This window comes from Anser anser (genome assembly GCF_964211835.1).
Source record: "Anser anser genome assembly, chromosome: 3".
NCBI classification, from domain to species: domain Eukaryota; kingdom Metazoa; phylum Chordata; class Aves; order Anseriformes; family Anatidae; genus Anser; species Anser anser.
Genome location: NC_139722.1, coordinates 22,746,907 through 22,768,283, shown reverse-complemented (window position 1 = coordinate 22,768,283; position 21,377 = coordinate 22,746,907). Strand labels below are relative to the sequence as shown.

Sequence of the window (21,377 nt, the reverse complement as noted above, 5' to 3'; positions counted from 1 at the left end):
TAACTAACTATAACTATAGAAAACCAAACCAGGTGCTCTTGCCTACCTAAATTTAATAACATCTCATCCTCGACAACATACTCGATATAAGTCAAATTATTTATGTCCTAGAATTCAATTTGTTTTTCTTCATCAACCCAGATTTAGTTCAAGTTAGATTAGCTGAACTCCACTGCTCTGAACTGGGTAGAAATAGACATTTTTAAACAAGTTCTGTGAAACAGAAGAAAATGATGAAATCAACTACTAGAAGCAGTTTTTCAAGGATTACTTTTTCTTTTTTTTCCGTTTATAGATGCACAAGCTCTCCCTGCTTAAGGAAAAATCTTGAGACAAATTAATACCATCAATGGACAATAATTTCAGATTAAATCCTAGTTTGTTTTCATTTAGAAAAGTTAACAATTCTTCTGTCTAGAAGGACACCAAGTTTAAAAGGAAAAATAGGTACCACTTTCCAGTAGTGCATCTCTAATACACTTAAATCATTTCAAGAAAATATTAAATGTAGTCCCTTAGCAGTACTCCATCTCATGCTGGATGTGAAAATTTCAGTTAAGTCATCACATAGCAGATTCAATACCAGACTGTGAACTGTAGGGTTTTTTTTCAGGTTGTTTTACACTTTTCCTCCTTGTCTTCTTGGCTACCGTATTACTGTTTTTCCCTTGGTTGGGTGAGATGTAATGAACTGGCTGTTCTGGGAGAAGACAGCACCTTTGTATGGCAGTGAGCTGAAGATGTACATTTTGCAGATGTTCCCTGGATCCAGATATTACTCCCAAAGTATTTTCATTGTTTCCATAGTTATATGAAAGGGCTTGGGGGAATCTTTGTTTCGTGAAAGTGCCATTTCCTAATGCATATGTAGGAGATTATTCATTCTTTTCCAGCTTTATGACTACACTATTTTTACCTTTATGTGAATAGATTCTTGGAGTATCTTTAAAGGGAATGTTTTTTTCCCCTCCCATTCTTGTATCATGTTCTGATGTGTTTTATCTTCAGGAATTAATATCAGTGGAAATTCTGCTACCCTTTACTACACAAAAATGTTCCAGTTTTGAAAGTATTACCTTTGAAGGGGTGTATTTAAGGTACTTTGGTCAGTGTTTCTTATTTTCGTATGGTTATTGAAGTTGCTTAAGCAATGCTAGAAAGCACTGAATTTCTCAAGGAACATGAATTATTGAATGTTCAAATGAGTTTTTAGTTTAGCAAAAAGTTATGACATGGTCCTTTGGTTCATCTAACAGTGATTTTAAGTAAAGACATCATGAGTTTGCATTAGAAACAAGAAATGAGGCCATACCCTGCTCTTCCAGGATGCACTCAGGTTGGCTGTTTGTCATTAACCAAGCAATTTCCATTACTACAATGCTATTAAAATTTTTCATTAGTGCAAGTCTTTAAGGGGCGCTCTTTTTTAAAACAAGAAATAGCTTTCTAAGCCTAGGGGGAGGGAAATCATTATGAAGCAGTAAACTTCCTTTTACCCAGTCATCTTCAAACCTCTGGAAGGGCATGTTAAATAATGAAAAATGAAGTTTACAGAAACCAAGAATCATAGTTCTTGTTCAGCTGGGGTTGGAAAAGATCTGTAGATACTGTTGAAATGGAGGAGGGGATCTCATGAGAAAGTACATAGAAAATATCCAGGTACTTAATGCCTTCTTCACATTTGTCTTTTCTGATAATATTTGCTTCTATGAATCCCAGGACCCTGAGGCCAGTGGAAAAGTCTGGAGAAGAGTTACCCTCAGCAGAGGAGGTTCTGGTTAGGGAACTTTTAAACAAACTGAACATATGTCCATGAGGTCTGATGGGATGTACCCATGAATGCTCGGGCAGCTGGATGATGTGGAACCACTCTCAATTATCTTCAAAATATCACAGTGACTGGGAAACTCCTGAAGACTGGAGAAAAAAAAAAAAAAAGAAAAAAAAAAGGAAAGAAAAAAAAAATCAGCCCTATCTTCAAGAAGGGCAAGGAGGATCTGGGGAACTACAGGTCTCAACTCAGTCCCAGGAAAGATGCAACAACTACTCCTGGAAGCCATTTCCAGGCAGGGGAAGGACAACAAGGTGATTGGGAGTAGTCAGCATGTATTTATGAAGGGAAAACGGTGCTTGACCAACCTGATAGCCTTCTAAAATTAGGTAAGTGGCTTCATGGATGAAAACAGTGGTTGCATTGATTTTAGTAAGGCTTTCAACACTGTTCCCCATAACATCCTCACAGACAAACTGCTGAAATGTGGGGTAGGTAAGTGGGCAATGAAGTAGATTGAAAACTAGCTGAACCATTAGGCCCAGAAAATTGTAAGCAGTGACACTAACTCCAGTTGGAGGCCAGTCATTCATTAGTGGAGTAATACCAGAGGGGTCAATACTGTTAACATGTTTGCTAATGACTCTGGGACAGAGTCTACCCTCAACAAGTCTGCAGACAACACAAAACTGGGAAAAGTGGCTGATAAACTAAAGAGCTGTGCTGCCATTCAGAGTGATGTTTACAGAGTGACCACAAATTCCTACACCTGGGATGAAAAAACCCTCAAGCACCAGTATTCACTGTAGGCTGACCAGATGAAAACCAACTTTACTGAAAAGGCCCAGGGGTTCTGGTGAACACCAAGCTGAACATGAGCCAGGAACGTGTCATTATAGAAAAGGTCATGAGTCTCTGGGTCTGCGTTAGGAGACTGCCTGCATTGGCAGCAGGGCAAAGGAGATCCTTGCCCTCCACTTAACACAGGTGAAACACATTTAAAGTGGTGTGTCCAGTTTCAGGCTGCCCAGTGCAAGAGACATGGACATGCTCAAGCAAATCCAGAAATGGACCATGAAGAAGAAGGGGCTGGAGTGTCTTCTGACATATGAGGAGAGGCTGAGAGCTAGACTTGTGCCGTCTGGGGGGTGGGAGAGAGGGGAGTTCTTATGGTGTACCTGGCAAAGTGAAGTATAGAACCAAAAAATATGCAGCTAGACTCACCTTAGTGGCATTTAATAACAGAACAGGAGGAAATACACGAGTTTCTATGTAAACATATGAAAAAGAATAATTATTTTTTACTATGTGAATAGCCAGACACTGGAAGAGGTTGCCCTCTGGCTGAGATTATTCATCCTTGGATTTAAAACCCGACTAGACACAGCCCTCAGCAATCTGCTCTAGCTGACCTGCTTTAAAAAGTGTGTTGAATCAAATGATATCCACAGGTCACTTACAGCCTCAACTATTCTGTGATTCTGTGATTTTAAACATTTTTTCTCTTATTTTCTTCATTCATTTGCAATACCTCCATTTTCCCTTCTCTCCACTTTTATTGATTCACATTCTTTCAAAACTTTTTCTGATTTCCTAGGGTTTGTCTCCTACATTGTGTAAATCTTTCAGAAGTTTCAGATTTGTCCACTATCTCTGTGAAAGGTCTTGCTATTGTATATGTCTCCCAACCAAGCATGAACTAAGCTTCCTGGCAGAACACAACTCCATAATGTGCTGCCTGTGCCCGATGATGTAGTGTGCCATCAAGCTGTGAATCGCCTATGAAGCCTACAGCAGCCTCAGTGCCCCAGTTAATTGTTTGTTCAAGTTCCAAAACAGAGCTGACACCTGTGAAAACTTGGCTTGTGTTTCTTTGTCAACACATATGCATCATCCATAAATGCCTTGTTGATGTTTAATAGAAGAGATTCATCCATGGCATATTTGTTACATACTTGACTATTAGGTGCTTTAACGATACAGATTGCAGCACAGGAAAGTATCGTTCCTTATGAATTACAGTATGTCTGTTTTATGACAAAAAGCCATAAAATTGGTATCAGTGATTGATCAGTGTTATTTTATCTGCCTGAGATTTAAACTACACAGCTTGAACAACAAGGAAGAGAATTATCTGACTGGTCTAGGCTGTAAAAGCATCTTCCATAGTGTAATCTGCTAGTGCATTCTAATATTTTAATAAACTTGTTTACCTCAGAACTTTTCATTATTTACCTCATTTACCACTGTGTCAATTATTACTTCATTATTCTAAGCTCCACAGGCATATTTCCATCTCTTTTAGATATATAAGGTCAAAGAAAACAGTTTAAAGCTGAAAATTTTGAGAGGCACAAAAGATGAGAGATGAAGTATTTTTCACAGCAAACCAAGTGACAGCTCAAAAAAGTTTTTTTTTTGTTTTTTTTTTGTTTTTTTTTGTATAACTGTCTGTCAAAATAAATATTGTGAACTTATGATTGCTAACTGAACAAAGGAGAAAAATTTGAGTATGATTGTAAACCAAGATTTTTTGAATTATTTTTCTTTCACTAATGCTGCCTGTTAATAGTTTTCTATTGGCATGCACAGTGTTTTTACAAATATTAGGTGATCACCATGAGATCTTATAGGTTGTCTGTTAGGTAAGGAGCCCAGCAATGAGAATTTTCAACAGTAGGCCTAAGGTGGCTTTCAACAAAAACAATTGTGTAGAGGACCTGGGAGAAAATAAAGCTTATTATCTTTCAAAAGTAGCTTGAAATTTGATTTCAGCTGAGAATGCCTGCAGTTCTCCAGAACACTTCCATGCTGTGGTTGCACTGTTATGCAAGAACTTTCCTAGAAGACAATCCTCTTTTTCTTGAGCATGATTCTTAACGTGAATGAAACTACAGTCATTAGGCCCTGCACTTATGTTCAGCTAATGGTAATTGCCTTTCTGGATAGAGGGATATGTGCTGTTTGAGTTCTTCATTTCTCCCTCTTTATTTTTTTTTCCATTTTTCTCATTTTAAATATGGTAAAAATGGAGATCTGATAGAAAAAATAATTTATCAGAGATCACAAACTGGCTTAATTTCACAGCCATGATTTGATGTGAAGTCAATGTTTAATTCATAAGTAATGATTTTTTCATCATTTTTTCTTTTATCTTAGTTTTTTGACTTAAAACTTTCATATTGTTTGTATTAAAGTGAAAGGACTGGATTTCAGTTGCTCTTGTCTTTAGCTATTTAATATTTCCACTGAAGCAAAAGTATTGCTCTCAGCATTTCATGACAATCCTTCAAGGCTTGGCAGGCATACTTTTTAAGGGTTATGACACTTTTTTTTTCTACTTTTCATTCCTCCCCCCCCCCCTTTATTTTTTTTGGTGTTTCAAACTCTTCTACTTCCAGAGACTCTTAGAAGAGTGAACTGAAACATAAGCCAATGCAATGATGCAGTCTGAGACCAAAAATAGCCCCAAACAAAATTCATCTAAGTCCATTTATGGATGTGGCATTAGATATTTTTCCATAATGCAGCATAATGGAACTTTGTGTTATGACTTTCATGATTTTCTTCAACCTAATGCTCAACGTGAATTAATTGAAGTAGTTCTACAGAGAACAATATGATCCTGTTGTGTTTTTCATTCCCCTTCACGTTCCCTTTTCTGTGTAGCTGCAGCAAGCAACCTGTTTTTCCTATGTGTCAGACAGCAAAAATGTATTTTGGAAATTCAGATTGATAGAAGAGAAATTTCAGATGAAACATAACTAGTAATGACTGTAGGCTGTTTGGTTACCCAATGAAGGGAAAAAATTCTAAATCATGTAGGTCTAAAAATACCACTTTATAGAAGAAACACCAAACTTTTTAAGAAATGATTCTAAAATTAGAAGCAAATTAGATGATTAAGGTGTTCTCCCACATTGTGCCATCAGAGATGGAAAAAAAACTCAAAGGTTCAATATAACTCAAAAGTCATGGATTATGCTATAAAGTATGATTAGAAGAATAGCCTCATTTTTTCCTATTTCCTTATTTTTCTTGCCACAGTAGATTCTTCTTTTTTTGTTCTAGCCTTTCTCCTAAATGAAACGTAAATAAATAAATAAATAAATAAATAAATAAATAGTTTCACGGGGGGGGGGGGGGGGGAACAAAAACAACAGCCAAAAAAAAAACTAACATGAGAGGCAATGAAACTTTTTTTTTTTTTTTTAGTGGTTGCTATCATGCAGCTCTCATATACTTTAAGTAAAGATAGGGGCGTTCATCACCAGACTTCCTTGTCCACCAAACAGCTGTTAAATGCCTTCTCACAACAGAAATGCTGTGTTTGAGCCCAGAGGCCCACCCACCATCACTCCCTAGCTCAGCTCTGGCCAGCAGCAGGTCCCTTTTGGAGCCGTCTGGAGCTGGCTCCGATCTGACATGGGGCAGCTGCTGGGTTCTGCTCACAGAGGCCCCCCACTACCAATGCCTTGCCACATTAGCCCACTATATTTCCACCCCTTGCCTTTTTGAAAAAAAAATAGAATAATTATTATTAAAATATATTCTTTAAGATTCACCACAAAATCTTGAGAAACTTCACTTACATCAGTGAAAAGAATTCCCCATAGCAAAATCAGCATGGCCTCTTCCTTAAGAACACTTTGTTTCCCAGTAGTAGGCTGTTTTTGTTTTTTTCCAGAGACATTCTTTTCAAGGGTAGAATTTAAAAGCCATTCGTTCCTTCCCCATACCACCAATTTTATAACAAATATATGCAAAAGAGTTAACAGGCAGCCATTTCACACAGGAAAGTTTGAAAGTCACTGTGTTAGTTGTAGTCTTTCTTTACAGAATATTGTAGAATGGAATTATTTGTATTTTTCTGCCGGTCTAATTGATAGAAGCAGCTGAAAGTGAATTGCTTTGAGAAATGAATGAACAGTGAAGTGTATATAGAAATATGTTGCTGCTAAGTGGCCGCAGACAAGAATAAGAACTTCTATAGCTAATAATCCCTAAGGAATGCATAAGACAAATTGTCAAAAAATTGCAATATGAGTAGGCTGACATGAAAATATGAAAATATTCTGCAGAGCTTTAATGTGAACTAGAAGGAATTTGGTATTTGAATAGGGCAATTATTTGGCAAATTAAGCACAAAATCATTCTGTTTCTGCAGATTGACATGATACTTAAGCATGGATGTCAGATAGGAACTTTTTACCTAAGGGTAATGTTTTCTCCATGTATTTTTTAGCACTTAATTTAACTTACTATTGATCCACTATGTTTCTTCCCGGTAGCTTCCAGTCATTTCTTTTCATCTTGTATTTTGTCTAACGGCCATGCCACAGTAATACTGTATAATGTAATCATAACATGTAGTAATAGCATGATGCATGAAATGCTTCACCAATAGCAACTTGAATGTAGGGTGCCAGAATCAAAACAATTATAAAATGTATGTGTGTGTGTATGTATGTATATCTATCTATATATACATAAACAAACAAACAAAAAACAGTAATGGCAGGCAATACTAAAATATCATGAATTATCCCTTCTCTTTTAAAACAGAAAAAAAAATGTTTAAAGACATTAAAAACATGCAAAAATATGATTCTTTTAAATGAAAGGTTCCCCTGAAATTTTAAAACAAGAGTGGAAGAAAGTTTTTGCAGAGCAGAGATGGAAGGCAGTCTTATGACTGCAATTAGCACATCAAACTTTTGATCTAAGGCCAATGCTTGTACGGCAAAGGAGTTTCAGACTGTGTCATTTTAAACAGCTATTCTGAATATGTTGCAATTGGTATAACTTCAGACATTATGTCCTTTACTCTCTTTTTATACCTTTTTATTCCATTGCTTTTGAGGTTGAGTTAACACAGGGTTATCTGTTCTCCTGCAGAGTCCTGTCTGTCTTGGTTTGCAGTCTTTTCAATTTGCCTCACAAAGAACAAGCTTACTTTGTCACTCTATACCTACAATTTCACTTTAGTCCAATCTAAGAAAAAAAAAAAAAAAAGCTTCCTGGTTCTTTATTCTTCCTGTTGTTGCAGTCATGTATGTTTATCATTTCTTTTAACTTCAAAGAATTTTGAGATGCAACATTGTATTCCCATTTTATGTTTATGGATACATGGATTTTATGTTTATGGATGAATTCACATGTGTTCACACTAACTCAGGTCTTGGTCTGTGTTTTTTACAAAAGGCAATGTATCTACTTTTGTTTTCTGAGTCACACTACCATTACCTAATATTGACTTGGTCATCCTTGGTTCACTACCTACTCCCCTCAGGAGACTACTTTTATTCAGCATTAAATAAATAAAAGCAAGATATTTTGTGATAGACTGTGTGATAGAATCATGAATTTAAACCTTTTCTAGTGGTGAATTTACTTTCGTTTTTACATTGATTATACTTATATTAACAATATAACTTAACTTTTATATATATATATATGACAAGAGTTTTTTTTAGCATGCGTAACATATAAAACAGTAAATATCTGGAGAATCTCAGGACAAAAATCCTCCAAATATTCATGACTGTGAAATTTAGTTTTGAAAATCTAGCATGAAATCTGGGATGATACAGTGTACTCTAAGAGAAACTTTAGCTTCTTGCATGTAATGAGTAATAGCAAAACCTAAGAGAAATACCAGTTCTCTCATTACAAGATCTTCTCTCTCTGCAAAACAGAGTATTATGTTCCAAAGAGAGGAGAAAAATCATATTTCTGTCCTCATATAAAATATTCATGCTGCTTGTATGGGATATGAAGAATTGTAATTTCTTGGAAGCTTATTTTCACCTTTCTTCATCTTGGACTAGAGAAATCTAAAACATACATAGCTCAGAAGCAAGCAATGACGAGGGGGACCATTTAATGGGGAAAGTCAGTGAGAAGAGAAAGGCTGAAAAAGTTAATTGAAGCACAATAAGGAGACACTACTCAGAGTGAGGGAGATGAAGCATAAGGGATTTTTCATAGCTTCTTGGACAGTTTGGATACTCTATAAAGAATAGTTTTAGAGAGAATGTGTGGTGGGTTAACCTTGGCCAGGTACCAAATGCCCACTATACTACTTACTCTCTCACTCCTTCTGAACATGACAGTGCAGGGGGATGAGGAATGGGGATTGAAGTCAATTCATAATGCTTTGTCTCTGCTGCTCCTTCATCCTCACTCTCTTCCCCTGCTCCAGCATGGATTTCCTTCCACAGAATGTAGTCCTTCACAAATTGGTCCAACGTAGATTTCCCATAGGCTGCAGTCCTTCAAGAACTGCTCCTCAGCCCTTCAGGAAAAGATTGCTGCATTATGGGTTTCCCACAGGCTGTAGTTGCTATCAGACAAGCTGCTGTGGAGACAGGCTGCAATCCTTTCCTGGAGCCTGCTCCAATGTGGGCTGTCCATAAGCTGCAGCTTCCCTCAGAGCATATCCACCTGCCACAGTGTGGGCTGTCTGTGGGCTGCAATGTGCATATCTCCTCTGACATGATCCTCCACAGGCAGCAGGGGGACAACCTGCTTTACCTTGCTCTTCTCCACAGACTGTAGTGGAATCTCTGCTCCAGCAACTGGAGCACCTCCTCCCTCTACTTCACTGGTCTTGGCATCTTCAGGGTTGTTTCTCTCCTGATGTATATATCTATAGATAGATAGATAGATTTTTTTTTTTGCACTCTTCCTGATGACTACATATAGTTCAGCTCTAACCATTCATCAAAATTTAGTTTCTCTTTGATGTGACTGTTGTCTGTGATGTTATTGGTCAATGATGAACTTAGGCCCACCATCATCATATTTTACAACAGATTGTGCTCAAAACAGTGATATTCAGAATTCATACAGGCAACATAAAAAGGCAAGAGGAAAAAAAAAAAAACCACGAGTTCAGATATTATTTTTAAGTGTGCTGATCCATAATTAAATCAATCTCAATTCTGGGTCTAAGCAAGTCTTCAAATTTAAGCAAGATTTTCAAAATTTCTGATAGCACCTTCATTGAGACTTCAGATTCTGAAATACCATAGATTCAATATAATGTAATTAAGTTTTGCAAATTATTATATTAAAATATAATTCAAACTTTGGAAAATTTTTGGTCATTTTTCCTTTTGATATGCCATGTTTAGCCAACTGATGTGTTATATATGAAGTAGAAGGTTAGCTCTTCTACTGTCTAACAATATTATTTCTGGTTGGATAGAGCACTTTAAATCTGCATTAAAAAGTATTCATTGATAATTGAGTTTGTCAAAAAAATACTTTAATATATTTATGTGTAAAGTGTAAAGTTACTGTTAAACTTTCTCATATTTTTTTTTAAGTTGCCCAATTATTTTATATCAACAGGAACTGTAGAACTGAACTATGCCAGGAATCTGGATAGCATGTTGGTATTTCTACACTATAATCTAGCTTTGCTTACTCTCCACTGATGTTTTTAAGCTTTGTGGGAATTAATACATTTAAAGTATAACATTCTGATTATAACTATCCTGAGACTTAAATGAACATTTATCATAGTAAATTTTCTGAGTGATTTGAAAATGTCATTTGTTATATAACTACATGGCTACATTTGAGCTTCTCAGCTAGTCCTTTGAAGATACATTTGAGATATTCAGCTTCAAAATAAGGCCTCTGCTGAAATGCTTGCTAACTTAAACTTATCAAGTTTTCTGGATTATTTAAGCACCTTAATGACATCACCCACAGAAGGAATAGTTCTTTTATTTTTTAATCTGAAATTTACATTTCCATGTTGAACTTGGCAAGGGTTTCAATTTTGTTATGATGCATTTAGATATCATGTAAGCTTATGCATCTAGCAGATTTTTGTACAGGATTATCTGGTTTTCTTCAGGAGAACTGTTTTAAGGGAAGTAATGAATAGTTATTACTGTGACATCTCATGGCATCAAAGTGAGATATATTCTGTAACTAAGTACTACCTCAAGCAGTTTCAGTTCCAGGAACAGCCCTCTGCAGATCTCTGTATTTTAAATTTCATTACTTCAGCTTTTCTTCAAATATTAATGCAAAGAAACTTATTTATTTATTTATTTATTTAGCACAACTTTTAAGATCAAAAAATAAATTATGTTCAACAGGTATTAAGACCTACATTATAGTTCAGTAGCATTCCCTCCAAAAATGCGTTCTTTCCTTCAGAATTCTACGCCACATCACAGAATCATAGAGTTTGGAAGGTATCTCAGGAGGCCATCTAGTCCAAACCCCTTGCTCAACCAGGGACACCTAAAAAAGGTTGCCCAGGACCATGTCCAGGCAGCTTGTAATACCTCCAGGAAGAGACTCCACAACCTCTCTGAGCAACCTGTACCAGTTCTCAATCACCCTCACAAGTGAAAAAGTGTTTCCTGATGTTCAAACATCTTCTGTGTTCCAGTTTGTCCCCTTTGCCTCTTGTCCTGTCACTGGCCACCACTGAAAAGAGACTGGCTCTGTCCTCTATACATTGATAAGGTCTCCCCAAGTCTTTTCTTCACTCAGCTGAATAGTCCCAGCTCTCTTCGTATTTAAGGATGGTCCAACAGACAATCACAGATGTAAAAGCATCTCACTCACACCAACAGCCTCATCCTTTTCCCCTCCCAGGCTAATCAGGATGAAAAAACATTCATGGAAAATACATACACAGCTACAGCAGCTTGGTTCAGGCACTCAGTCTCCACAGTAGCTGCTCTTGGATCAAAAGTCTCCCCAGTCATTGGTGCCTGGGCCAACAGCAGTTACAAACAGAGTTTAAACATCAGGAGATGGGACAGACTGCCATAGGCAGTGACCCCGTCCCTCTGTCTGTGAGTTGTTGTTGAAACCAACAGGGCACCATGTTCAATTTTTAATGTGCTCTTGCTGTTCCAGTAATTTTATCTTACAGCATAATAGGTTTGGTTTCATTGTGTAAGGCAGTATAACTCACATAAGTTTACTGACTAGCCTAATAATGCAATTTATCAGAATCTGACTGGTTTGTTTAAATGAGCATAAAATAACTCAGCTCTTGTGAAGTATATTAGTCTTTTATCTGTTAGTTTGCATTAGTTTATATTTGTCAGCTCTGCCTACAATGAATTTATTAGAATCTCTCTTAAGTGTAGAGTTTAGCTTCAACAAATTAATGCTCTTTCTATCTTCCATAAAGCACTGTCTGAAAACCTTAATGACCTAGTTTAGTTATCTAAAAGGTTTAGATATTTGAGTCAAAGCTTGTAAGTCTATGCTGTTTGCACAAACAATGTATAGTCATGTCATTCTGAAATGTCTAAGACACGTAAGATGCCCTCTTGATGTATTTGTATATTGCTGAAGTTATGTTTTTCTTAGTTTATGCTTTTTTTTAAAAAAATAACCTAGCTGTCTAAATTACAGAGATTAATATCATATATTATATGGTAAATCCATAAGCCATTCTAGGTTTTGGAAAACTGTAAAAAACATTTTAAATATATTTTTATATGTATTTTTAATAAAGTAATAAATCACTTCCCCCTCCCCCCCAAGGCAGAATGCCTTGTTTGAACTGAAATATTTTGAAAAATTATATGTGTAGAAATATTATCTTATTGTGAAAAGTCATTTTATATGGTATTCACAGCAATATTTCTGTATGTTATTAAATGTACTGTCATTTAACACAATTAAGCAAATAATTAGTTGTGTTAATTAATCTTCTTACTCTAGTACACACCTGAAAAGCACCCTTAGCTCCTGTTATTTTTCAGCCAATGGAGATGATGATGTAAAGCTTTTTATATTCATTGACAAAATATACTATACACTTGGAATTACTTGATGGGAATAATTTTTGTCACACAGGAACTGCAAAATGGTTGTGCTTTTACAGCAGGCTCAATCTACAATATCATGCTGTAGAGTTTTTATATTTTGTGTCAGTCTGTCCTCTTTAAGTGTAATGTGGCCAATGCAGCAGCATCTGGAAAAAAAAAAAACAAAAAAAACCTCTTATTGAGAAGTCTTGAGGAACACACACAAAAATCTGTAATAAACAACACCTAAATTTCATTAAATGAAAGGGAACACAAGAAAAAATGCCCCTTCGTGGCCTGTTATTGATCTTTGAAATATTCTGACTTCCCTCTAAAACAATTCCAAGGTCTGATTCTGAATTTTAACTCAAGTTTCAGTGGGGAATCTCCCTTTGCTATAAATTTATAAGAAGATTATTATTAATAAATGAGTGGTGCTCTGAACTTAGATGATGCTTACTTATTTAGTCTTCACTATTCCTTTGATATCTATAGAAATTGAACATATTTTTCAGCAAAATTAAATTATTTTTGGACAATGTAGATAAGTCTGTGCTTTATCCTATATCATAATTCAGAAATACAGGATGGTATGTTCATATAATCTCTCATTTATGCTTAAGTCTATAGTGATAAATTAGGATATGGTAAGCAATTTTCATTTTTATTTAATTGAGGACTGACAGGAATGAAATACTTCAATAATTACCATATTTAAAATCGTATTTTTAATATAGATTCTGAAGATCAGATTATCATGGGTTTCAACTACACTAATTCCTACCTAAGCACCAATCTAATTAGCTGAATTTCTGCACATTTGTAAAATTTCTTTTACTTTATTTTTTCTGTAATAAATTTAGTTAATTTGCTATCATTCTTTTACCACTTATGACAGTCACACAATCAAGCATATATTAAAGTCTGATAACTTTATATGTCAGCAGAGATGAATGCTCATGAATATTTACATGGCAAAGGGAAGCACCCATTATATTGAACACCAAGACTTTTTGTTTTGTTACTATACTTAAGCCTTCATAACTACTGTATCAAACTTCAAGTCTATTTCATCTCACCATTGTTAAGGCAATCTGAAAATGTTTAAGAAATCTTCAGTGTGCAAGTAAAGATCATGAAAGCAACTAGCTAAGTAGCTAAATAAATCTGGTTTCATAGTGCCCAGCAACTCAAATCAAATAATCACTTTTACCACATTAACCTAAGTATGATGTTAACTTTGTCTTCCTCATACATAGCATAGAATCATAGAATATCTGAGTTGGAAGGAACACACACACAAGGATCAAGTCCAATGCCTAAGTCACAAAAAGACCACCCATAAATAAATAAATAAATAAATACACACATACATACATCAGATTGTGTGTCTGAGAGCTTTGTCCAAATGCTTCTTGAACTCCAGCAGGCTCGTTGCCGTTACCACTTCTACAGGAGAGTCTTTTCCAGTGCCCAACCACCCTCTTGATGAAGAACCTTTTCCTGATATCCAGCATTAAAAATAAATAAATAAATAAATAAACATCCAGTCCACTAGAAATATAGAAAATCTATTTTTGGAACACCTACTTTTAATTGAGTGATTACAAAATGTTTTTTAAAAGTATGATATCAAAGATGTGTTATGGACTAACATGTCCCTTTCCTGCAGAACTGTAATAATAAAATATAGCTTGACATATATATATTTATTGTTATATGTAAAGATTCAACTCAGATAAATCATATTAAGTAGGAATAGTGTAAGAATAGCATTGACTGTATAATAATGGTACAAATAACGTGATAACAAGGATTTTTACTTAAAATTCTATACCTTTCCCAGGGAGTAGACACAGAAGATATATCTGATAGCTAATCAGTAGCTTCAGTCCATCAAAAGCTGTAAAAGTAAATGCTGTACTTAGATATCTTTATATAGCAGACATTTTTTATAGTTTGAATACACCGCTGTCACTATGCTCACACTACGTAATTAACAAAAAAGCTATGGTCTTTTCTCTGGTCCTAAGGGTAAGCAGTACAAATGCATATAACTTGTAACTATATAAATAAGCTCTCTGCCTTCATTTTTCTGTCCTAGAACAGGAAGTCTCTGTCCGTTACAGCCCATTGAGAACAGTGGCTCACTAATGCCCAGGAATTGCATGGGACAGGCATCAATTCACAGAATCATAGAATAACTTACTTTGGAGAGGACCCCTGAAATTGTCTGGCCCAACCCCTTGCTCAGTGCAAAGCCAATCTAGTTGGTGTAGTCTAATAAAGTGCTAGTGATCATGATAACAACTTTGCAGTTCAAATTGTTGCAGCACAACATTTGGGCCCATCTCCTAACACTGACTATCAGATATATAGTTTGTAGTCCCATGGCAAATGTTTTCGCAGGACTTGATGCATGCTGGTGAGACTTCAGATGCTAATACCAATGTCATCCATATCATAGAGCAGAAGGTTTCAATTTCCAGAAAAAAGAGCCAGCTGTTTTCAAGAGAACTGATTTCAGAGGCACTGTATATCTCTTATCTCTTTATTCACTCTGTCTAGTATGCACTCCAAATTCTGATAGAAAAACTCTAGATATGGGCTCTTATCCTTTAGCTGGGACAGTCAGAATTTGCAGTGGAGGGGCAGATATGATCTCCAGAACTTTATTAATAATTATTTCAGTTCTGGAATCATTATTTGATAATGGCTCAATTAAAACTTGTGAAATGAGAACTGAGTAATGCTATCAACATGTTTAGACACTGAGACACTTCTATTATTTTGTAGCCAGCACAGAGCTTAAAATTGCTATCCTGTGATTCATTGCAGAATGACAGAGAGCTGAAATAGCTTAACAATATGTCAGCAACATCAGCTCTCCCCATTACATTTGAGATGTGCATGAAGGAGAAATAAACCAGCAATCTCGCTCCATTCTGCAAAGATAAATAAAATGTCTTATTTATTAAACATGTCAAGAAAGAGGAGTTACTGTGTGTCCTGAACACATGCAACAGGCTAAGATTTCCTGAATTTTAATCAGGGTCAGATAATGGATCTGTGGAAATGCCACAATAATTATCTGGAAAATAGCAAAGATAAAACCTGATTCTTGGTTGTGGTCCCTTTGAGAATCACTTGGTATACATCAAAGAGTAAATCCCAATTTGATAACATGATAACAGCATGGTACTTGGAGGCTAAGGTGCTTAGGAGCTTTGAAGCTTGAAAATAAGTCAATTTACTTGTTGCTAAGTTATAGAATTGCAAAAAAGTTATTCTGTCCTCACTTCCTCCTTCCAGGGGAAGGTTTGCTTAGCATTTGTGTGCTTTTATATATTTTTCTTAGTGCTGGACATTGAAAATACACTTCTCTGGAAGGCACTTTTCATTTGCTCCTTGAACTTTTTCTTCTGCAGAGCACAGACCTTTACCAGTTCAGATCAGATTAATCTCTGATTTCATTACTGGTAAAATTCACAGGAATGAACAGAAGATGTATCTACATCACACATTAAAGAATGTTCTTGGTTTATATGTTTAAGCAAACCCAAATGACATATATGCTTGCAATATTCCCTCTGTATGAAAACTTCAGAACAGTTATTCATTTCTTCAGTCTTTATTCTGAGAGTATATGTCTTTTGGTACTTACATACGATGCTTCTTTACATCAAAGTTCAGTTAGACAAGTTTGAACTTATTGACTTATTTTTCCAAATATTATATATTTTTCTACAAATCCATCTATCCTGATTCTTAGACCTTTTCTGACAATTTTAAGCTCAAACTCCTTCAGCCAGTTAGTTCAATATGAGATATTCAGAGGATAAAATGACAGATAAAGTTATTGTATCATGTGGATCAGTAAGGTATTAATATTTGTCTTCATTTCTGCTTGTTTCTTAGCTGCAAAAGAAAGTCTAGGTAATATTTAAAAATATCAATTAACATTTAACCACTTATAATTTAATGTCAAGTATGTGAATGTTCAGTTTCAATATATTTTATTGTAAAGTGAAAATAATTATTTTTTGCAGAATTATAATTTACACACCAGGCTTATCCTTCTCAAACATTTTCATCTACAAAGTATAAATATGTGAAATTCACAAACATTGATAAATTAGTGCTGTTCTATTGCATGTTAAATTAAAGATTTATTACAAAAATGTGTTTCCTTTAAGTTAGCATATTCAGCATCCTTTAGAATGCTTATGATTACTTTTAAGTGCTAGAAGCTATCAATGGATCAGTAATACACAAAAACAATTAAAAAGCATCATGAAAGAGCAGATAGCTAATAGCAATATAATAACTCTTAGAAGCAATATTTGCACCTAAATATATTTACATAACTGAATAATCTGACTTCATTACCAAATTTACTTAATACATTATTCATGTAATGGTCAAACCCAGACCTGAAAAAATGTAGCAAGAATATCAAAATATGTTCTAGAAATTATAAAAACAAAACAAAACATATTAAATACATAAATATCTAAATGAAACCAAGATAAATAAATTTAAAAATATTAATTTCAATTATCAATGATCAATTTCTACTGAATGATGAAATTTCGTTCTTAGGAAACAAACTTAAAGTCCTGATTCTGTTTTTTATTTTTTTGTTATTGTTGCTGTTGTTGCTTGTTGGGTTTTTTGTTTGTTTGTTTGGCTGTGGCATTTCTCTGTTTCCTTTGTTCAGTCTCCTAAGTCTAGCTCTGTAAATAATTTTGTTGTGAATATATTATCCCTGTTTCTATGTGTACCTCAACTATAAAAATGTCTTGAAGGCTCTGCTGGTAGTCACATTCAACACTGCCTATTGAAATGAATAATAAGAAAAGAATAAGTTAGAGGAGTCAATGAATGGAAGATACATCCATAGCAGATTGGAGTCTTGGGTTCTGATCCAGACTCCAGGCATTGTACATTGTCTCTATTTATTCTTTATTATCAATCTATTCATTTAAGTGACAAATTTAAATAAGAATTGCAAAAGCTGTCCCAAGAATCTAGGGTCCACTGGCTTCCTAATCATCTGTTTATTCTACTGAACCACAATATTAGGTTTCCCAATATTAAATCTTATTTAATGTCATGACTATGATATTCAGCATCCTTGTCTAATGTCTAGCCTAATACTTAGGTCTTGTGTCTGGTACGAACTAGCTATGACACAGTTATGTTTCCAGAAGTTCAGGTGAGCTAAGAATCCTTTATCTATTTCCTTGGCAAATGCTGGAAATTGAAAATGGAAAGTCATTAACCTTGTAATGGATAAGAATCCCCTAATGTATTTAAATGTCTTCTTGACCATTTCTGAACTGCTCAAACTTCTAAGCTCCAGCTCAAAATGGAATTCAAAATTCTAAGTTCAAATACCAGTTTTGCTGGATGTGCAAGAGCCTGTCCATCAGTACTTTGTTGACTTTGATGTCCTAAATGGAGATAGGAATATCAAGGCTTGGTGTATATTCTGAACGACTGAGCCTAAGCTTTTGCTTTCCACATGATGACACTTTATAAGCTGTAAGAGGAGCCTAAATACTAGATAGGTCTCAGAGTTTTGATTTGATCTAATGAATATATTAAAGTCATAGAAGGTAAAAAAAATTCAACATGACACACTTGCTTTCAAAATAGCCAAAATTAATAGATAGGAAATACAAGAGGAAGTAATCTGTATTCAAATTTTCACACTGGTTTACATAAAAGAAAGATGTAAAAACAAGTCCATGCATTATCAGATAGCAGCCATAATCCTGAGTTAATGCCATGGGGACAGTAACAGAAAACAATGCATTTGGACAATATCAAATTTTCTTTGTCCCTGAAATCACATACCTCTCCTCTGCACTTCTAATTGTCTACATTAGTAATCAGGTATTTATTTGTATTGCTCAGGTACTTGTTTGCTTTCTCAACATGTTATACAGATGGTATAAGTAGTAGAATGAGCACCATGCTCTCTACTATCAAAAAGACTCCTGAAAGTGAGAGATTGCAGCATTCAAATCGTAACATTAAAGTCATTTTGTGACCTAGCCCTTAATCTCTCTGTGATTAAGTTTCCCATGTGTAAAACAGTGATAATTGTATTTGCCTATCTCATAAAGGAGAGCGTAAGGATAAGATGTTGAAATGCAAAGGTGCTGTGGTTAAGTATCAGACACGGACAGCTACAGAAGATGAAGAAATTCCAAAGGCAAAGGTCCTACAATGATAAGAAAAAATGGATCATGAACCAGTCACATTTAAGAAACAATGCAGATTTAGGAAACTACACTGATGTGCATTTCAAGCCTAGAGACTAAGGAAGTAATGGTAACACTTTCACATAAAATCTTATTTTTAAAATAGTCTTGATGCATGCCTACATGATGCATGCCTACCAAAATGTGCTTAAATTAATATAGTACAAAAATGTTAAATATTTTTTAAAAGTGCCTGCACTTTTTTTTCAGGAAAAGAGAATACAAAAACACCTATCCCTTTCATCTGTAGACAACAGTTCTCTCCTTTTCTAAAAAATAAATAAAATTTAAAAATCACATATAAATGAAAATATATGCTTTTCCTGAATCACAACAATCAGTATGTCCCATCTTTTGATATCAAGAATTTGATATCAAGTTTCCCATTGTCCTGGATCATGTAGCAGAACAACTCTATTGCAAGCAGGGTGGGAGGGCAAGTATGTATTTCAGTCTCTCCTGCTAACATCTTTTTCCAGTTGTTTAAATTTTAGTATTAACTAAAAGAAATTATATATCAAAAAGTAGTTGCCTCTAGTCTTAAGAATTCACTTTGTAAAAGATAGGAGAAGAAAAGGCATCAGATTGTTTATCTTTTTGCTTAATAAAAACTCCAGCAGAACTCTGTTCCAAATGAAGTGAAAATGCTTCTTACAGGGAATGGCTTTTTATTGCCATGTTTTGAAATATCACGTCACGTCCTAGACATATTCTCAAAAAAGCAATCAGCAGCCAATGCCTCATGACCAAATTGTTATATCTGTCACTAAGCAAGAAAGCTGGCTTTAAATTCACTTTACTTATTATATGGCCCATAAAAATCTCAAACTTTTTGTGAAAATGAATTAATAAGAATTTTGGAACGCATTGTTGTTAATAGATAATTGCCAAAATAGATTAACCAATTAAGTGAAAAAATGCCATATAGATAAAATAACACCATGCACAGGAGAGGTGATATTATAATTACATCTATGAACCTTAGATAAGGTAAGAAAGCAAAAAAAAAAAAAAAGAAAATTAACAGATGCCTAAATTTTTGATGTAACCAATGGGTTAACTGATGTCAGCATTTTAAGCACTCTGATTTTAAGTACTTAAGGGTACTACCTGAAGAAATGTCAGTGCTAAAGTACATTTATTACCTCAGTGGGGTAATATAGATTCACTGTTACTCTTGGAGTTTTGAGCTCATTAGCTTTTACAGAAGCACAGATGTTATATAAATTATATATTTAATTATATACTTTAAATGGTTTCACCTTAATGAGTTTAAATAACTCTTGTCAAGATGTGCATTTTAGATGTTTGACCTACTAATGAATTTCAAAACAGGAAATTACTTAAACATTTAAGGAGATAGAGAAATTGATTGTAAAGGAAAACATAAAAGCTTGAAAACATAAGAAGTTTGAATTTTTCCACTGGTTATATTTATTTGGCTAGTGACTATAAGGAAAACTAGTAATCGGTTATTTCAATATTATTTTTTGCCAGTATTTTCATGAACTCTTGGCACAAATTCTCCTCAATTATTCCACTGAAATGAAGCCACATTTGTTTATTTGAAAGTTTTCTCAAATCCACTTTTTTAGTAATTTGGGGGGGGGGGGGGGAAGAATATCATAGGCATGTTTTCTGACACATGCAGAGCACTCTCTACACTTCTGAAGTGCTAAGTTTCTAAAATTTGCTCTACTAAGACTGTTTAAGACATGCACTGAAAGATAAAAAAATAACAATAAAAAAGGCCAAAGTTTGACAATTACAGTTATTAAAAGGTAAATGATTAAAGCAATAGATCTTGCTTTTCAGGTCAGAAAATAACTTGAGAAGACTGGTACTAGTAAATGTGTAAGACTGATTACCTTGAGATGAATGAGCAAAACTGAAGGAAATGACTTGATCAAACTCTTAATTGGAAGATGCTTCATATTTCAAGAATTTCTTGTCATGAAGTAAGACAAGATGGTCAGTAGTCCACTGGAATACTTGCGAGTGATTTGAAAGATGCAGGTTCAAGTTGAAATAACTCATGGCTCAAGGTAAGGACAAGGAGATCACTTAACAGGTACCATCACAGGCAAAACAGATTTGACCTGGGAAAAAATAATTTAATTTATTGCCAATTAAAATATATTTGAGTAATGAGAAACAAAAGTGAAAATTATTACACCTTACTACCACCTCCCTGCCTCCCCTACACTTTCTCAGTCTTAACTTCACTTCTACATTCTCAACTCTACCTCCTTCCATCCTGAGCAGAGCAGGGGGATTGAGAGTGAGTACGTAACAACTCCCCTTTGCCTCTCCTTCCTTCTCATCTTTTTTCCCCTGCTCCAGTTCGGGTCCTTCCCACAGGCTGAATACCTGTCTTCTCATGTATGAGGTCCTCCATGAATGCAGTGCAGCTATATATTCAATCATGGTGCTCTCTACCAGCTGCAGGGAAATCTCTGCTCTGGAACTTGGATCACCTCATCCCTGACAATGGTGTCTGCAATGTTGATTTTCACACCTTTTTTTTTTTTTTTT

The 21,377-nt window shown here is 34.9% G+C and overlaps 1 long non-coding RNA gene across 1 annotated transcript; it reads right to left on the bottom strand.

Annotated features, from left to right (window-relative positions):
• Positions 1-14,680: 14,680 nt before the first annotated feature.
• Positions 14,681-21,377, bottom strand: LOC310897012. Its single transcript, XR_014581981.1, has 3 exons — positions 21,089-21,377; positions 20,711-20,941; positions 14,681-18,802 (listed from the first exon to the last, which is right to left on the bottom strand). It is a non-coding gene; the product is annotated as an uncharacterized lncRNA (long non-coding RNA).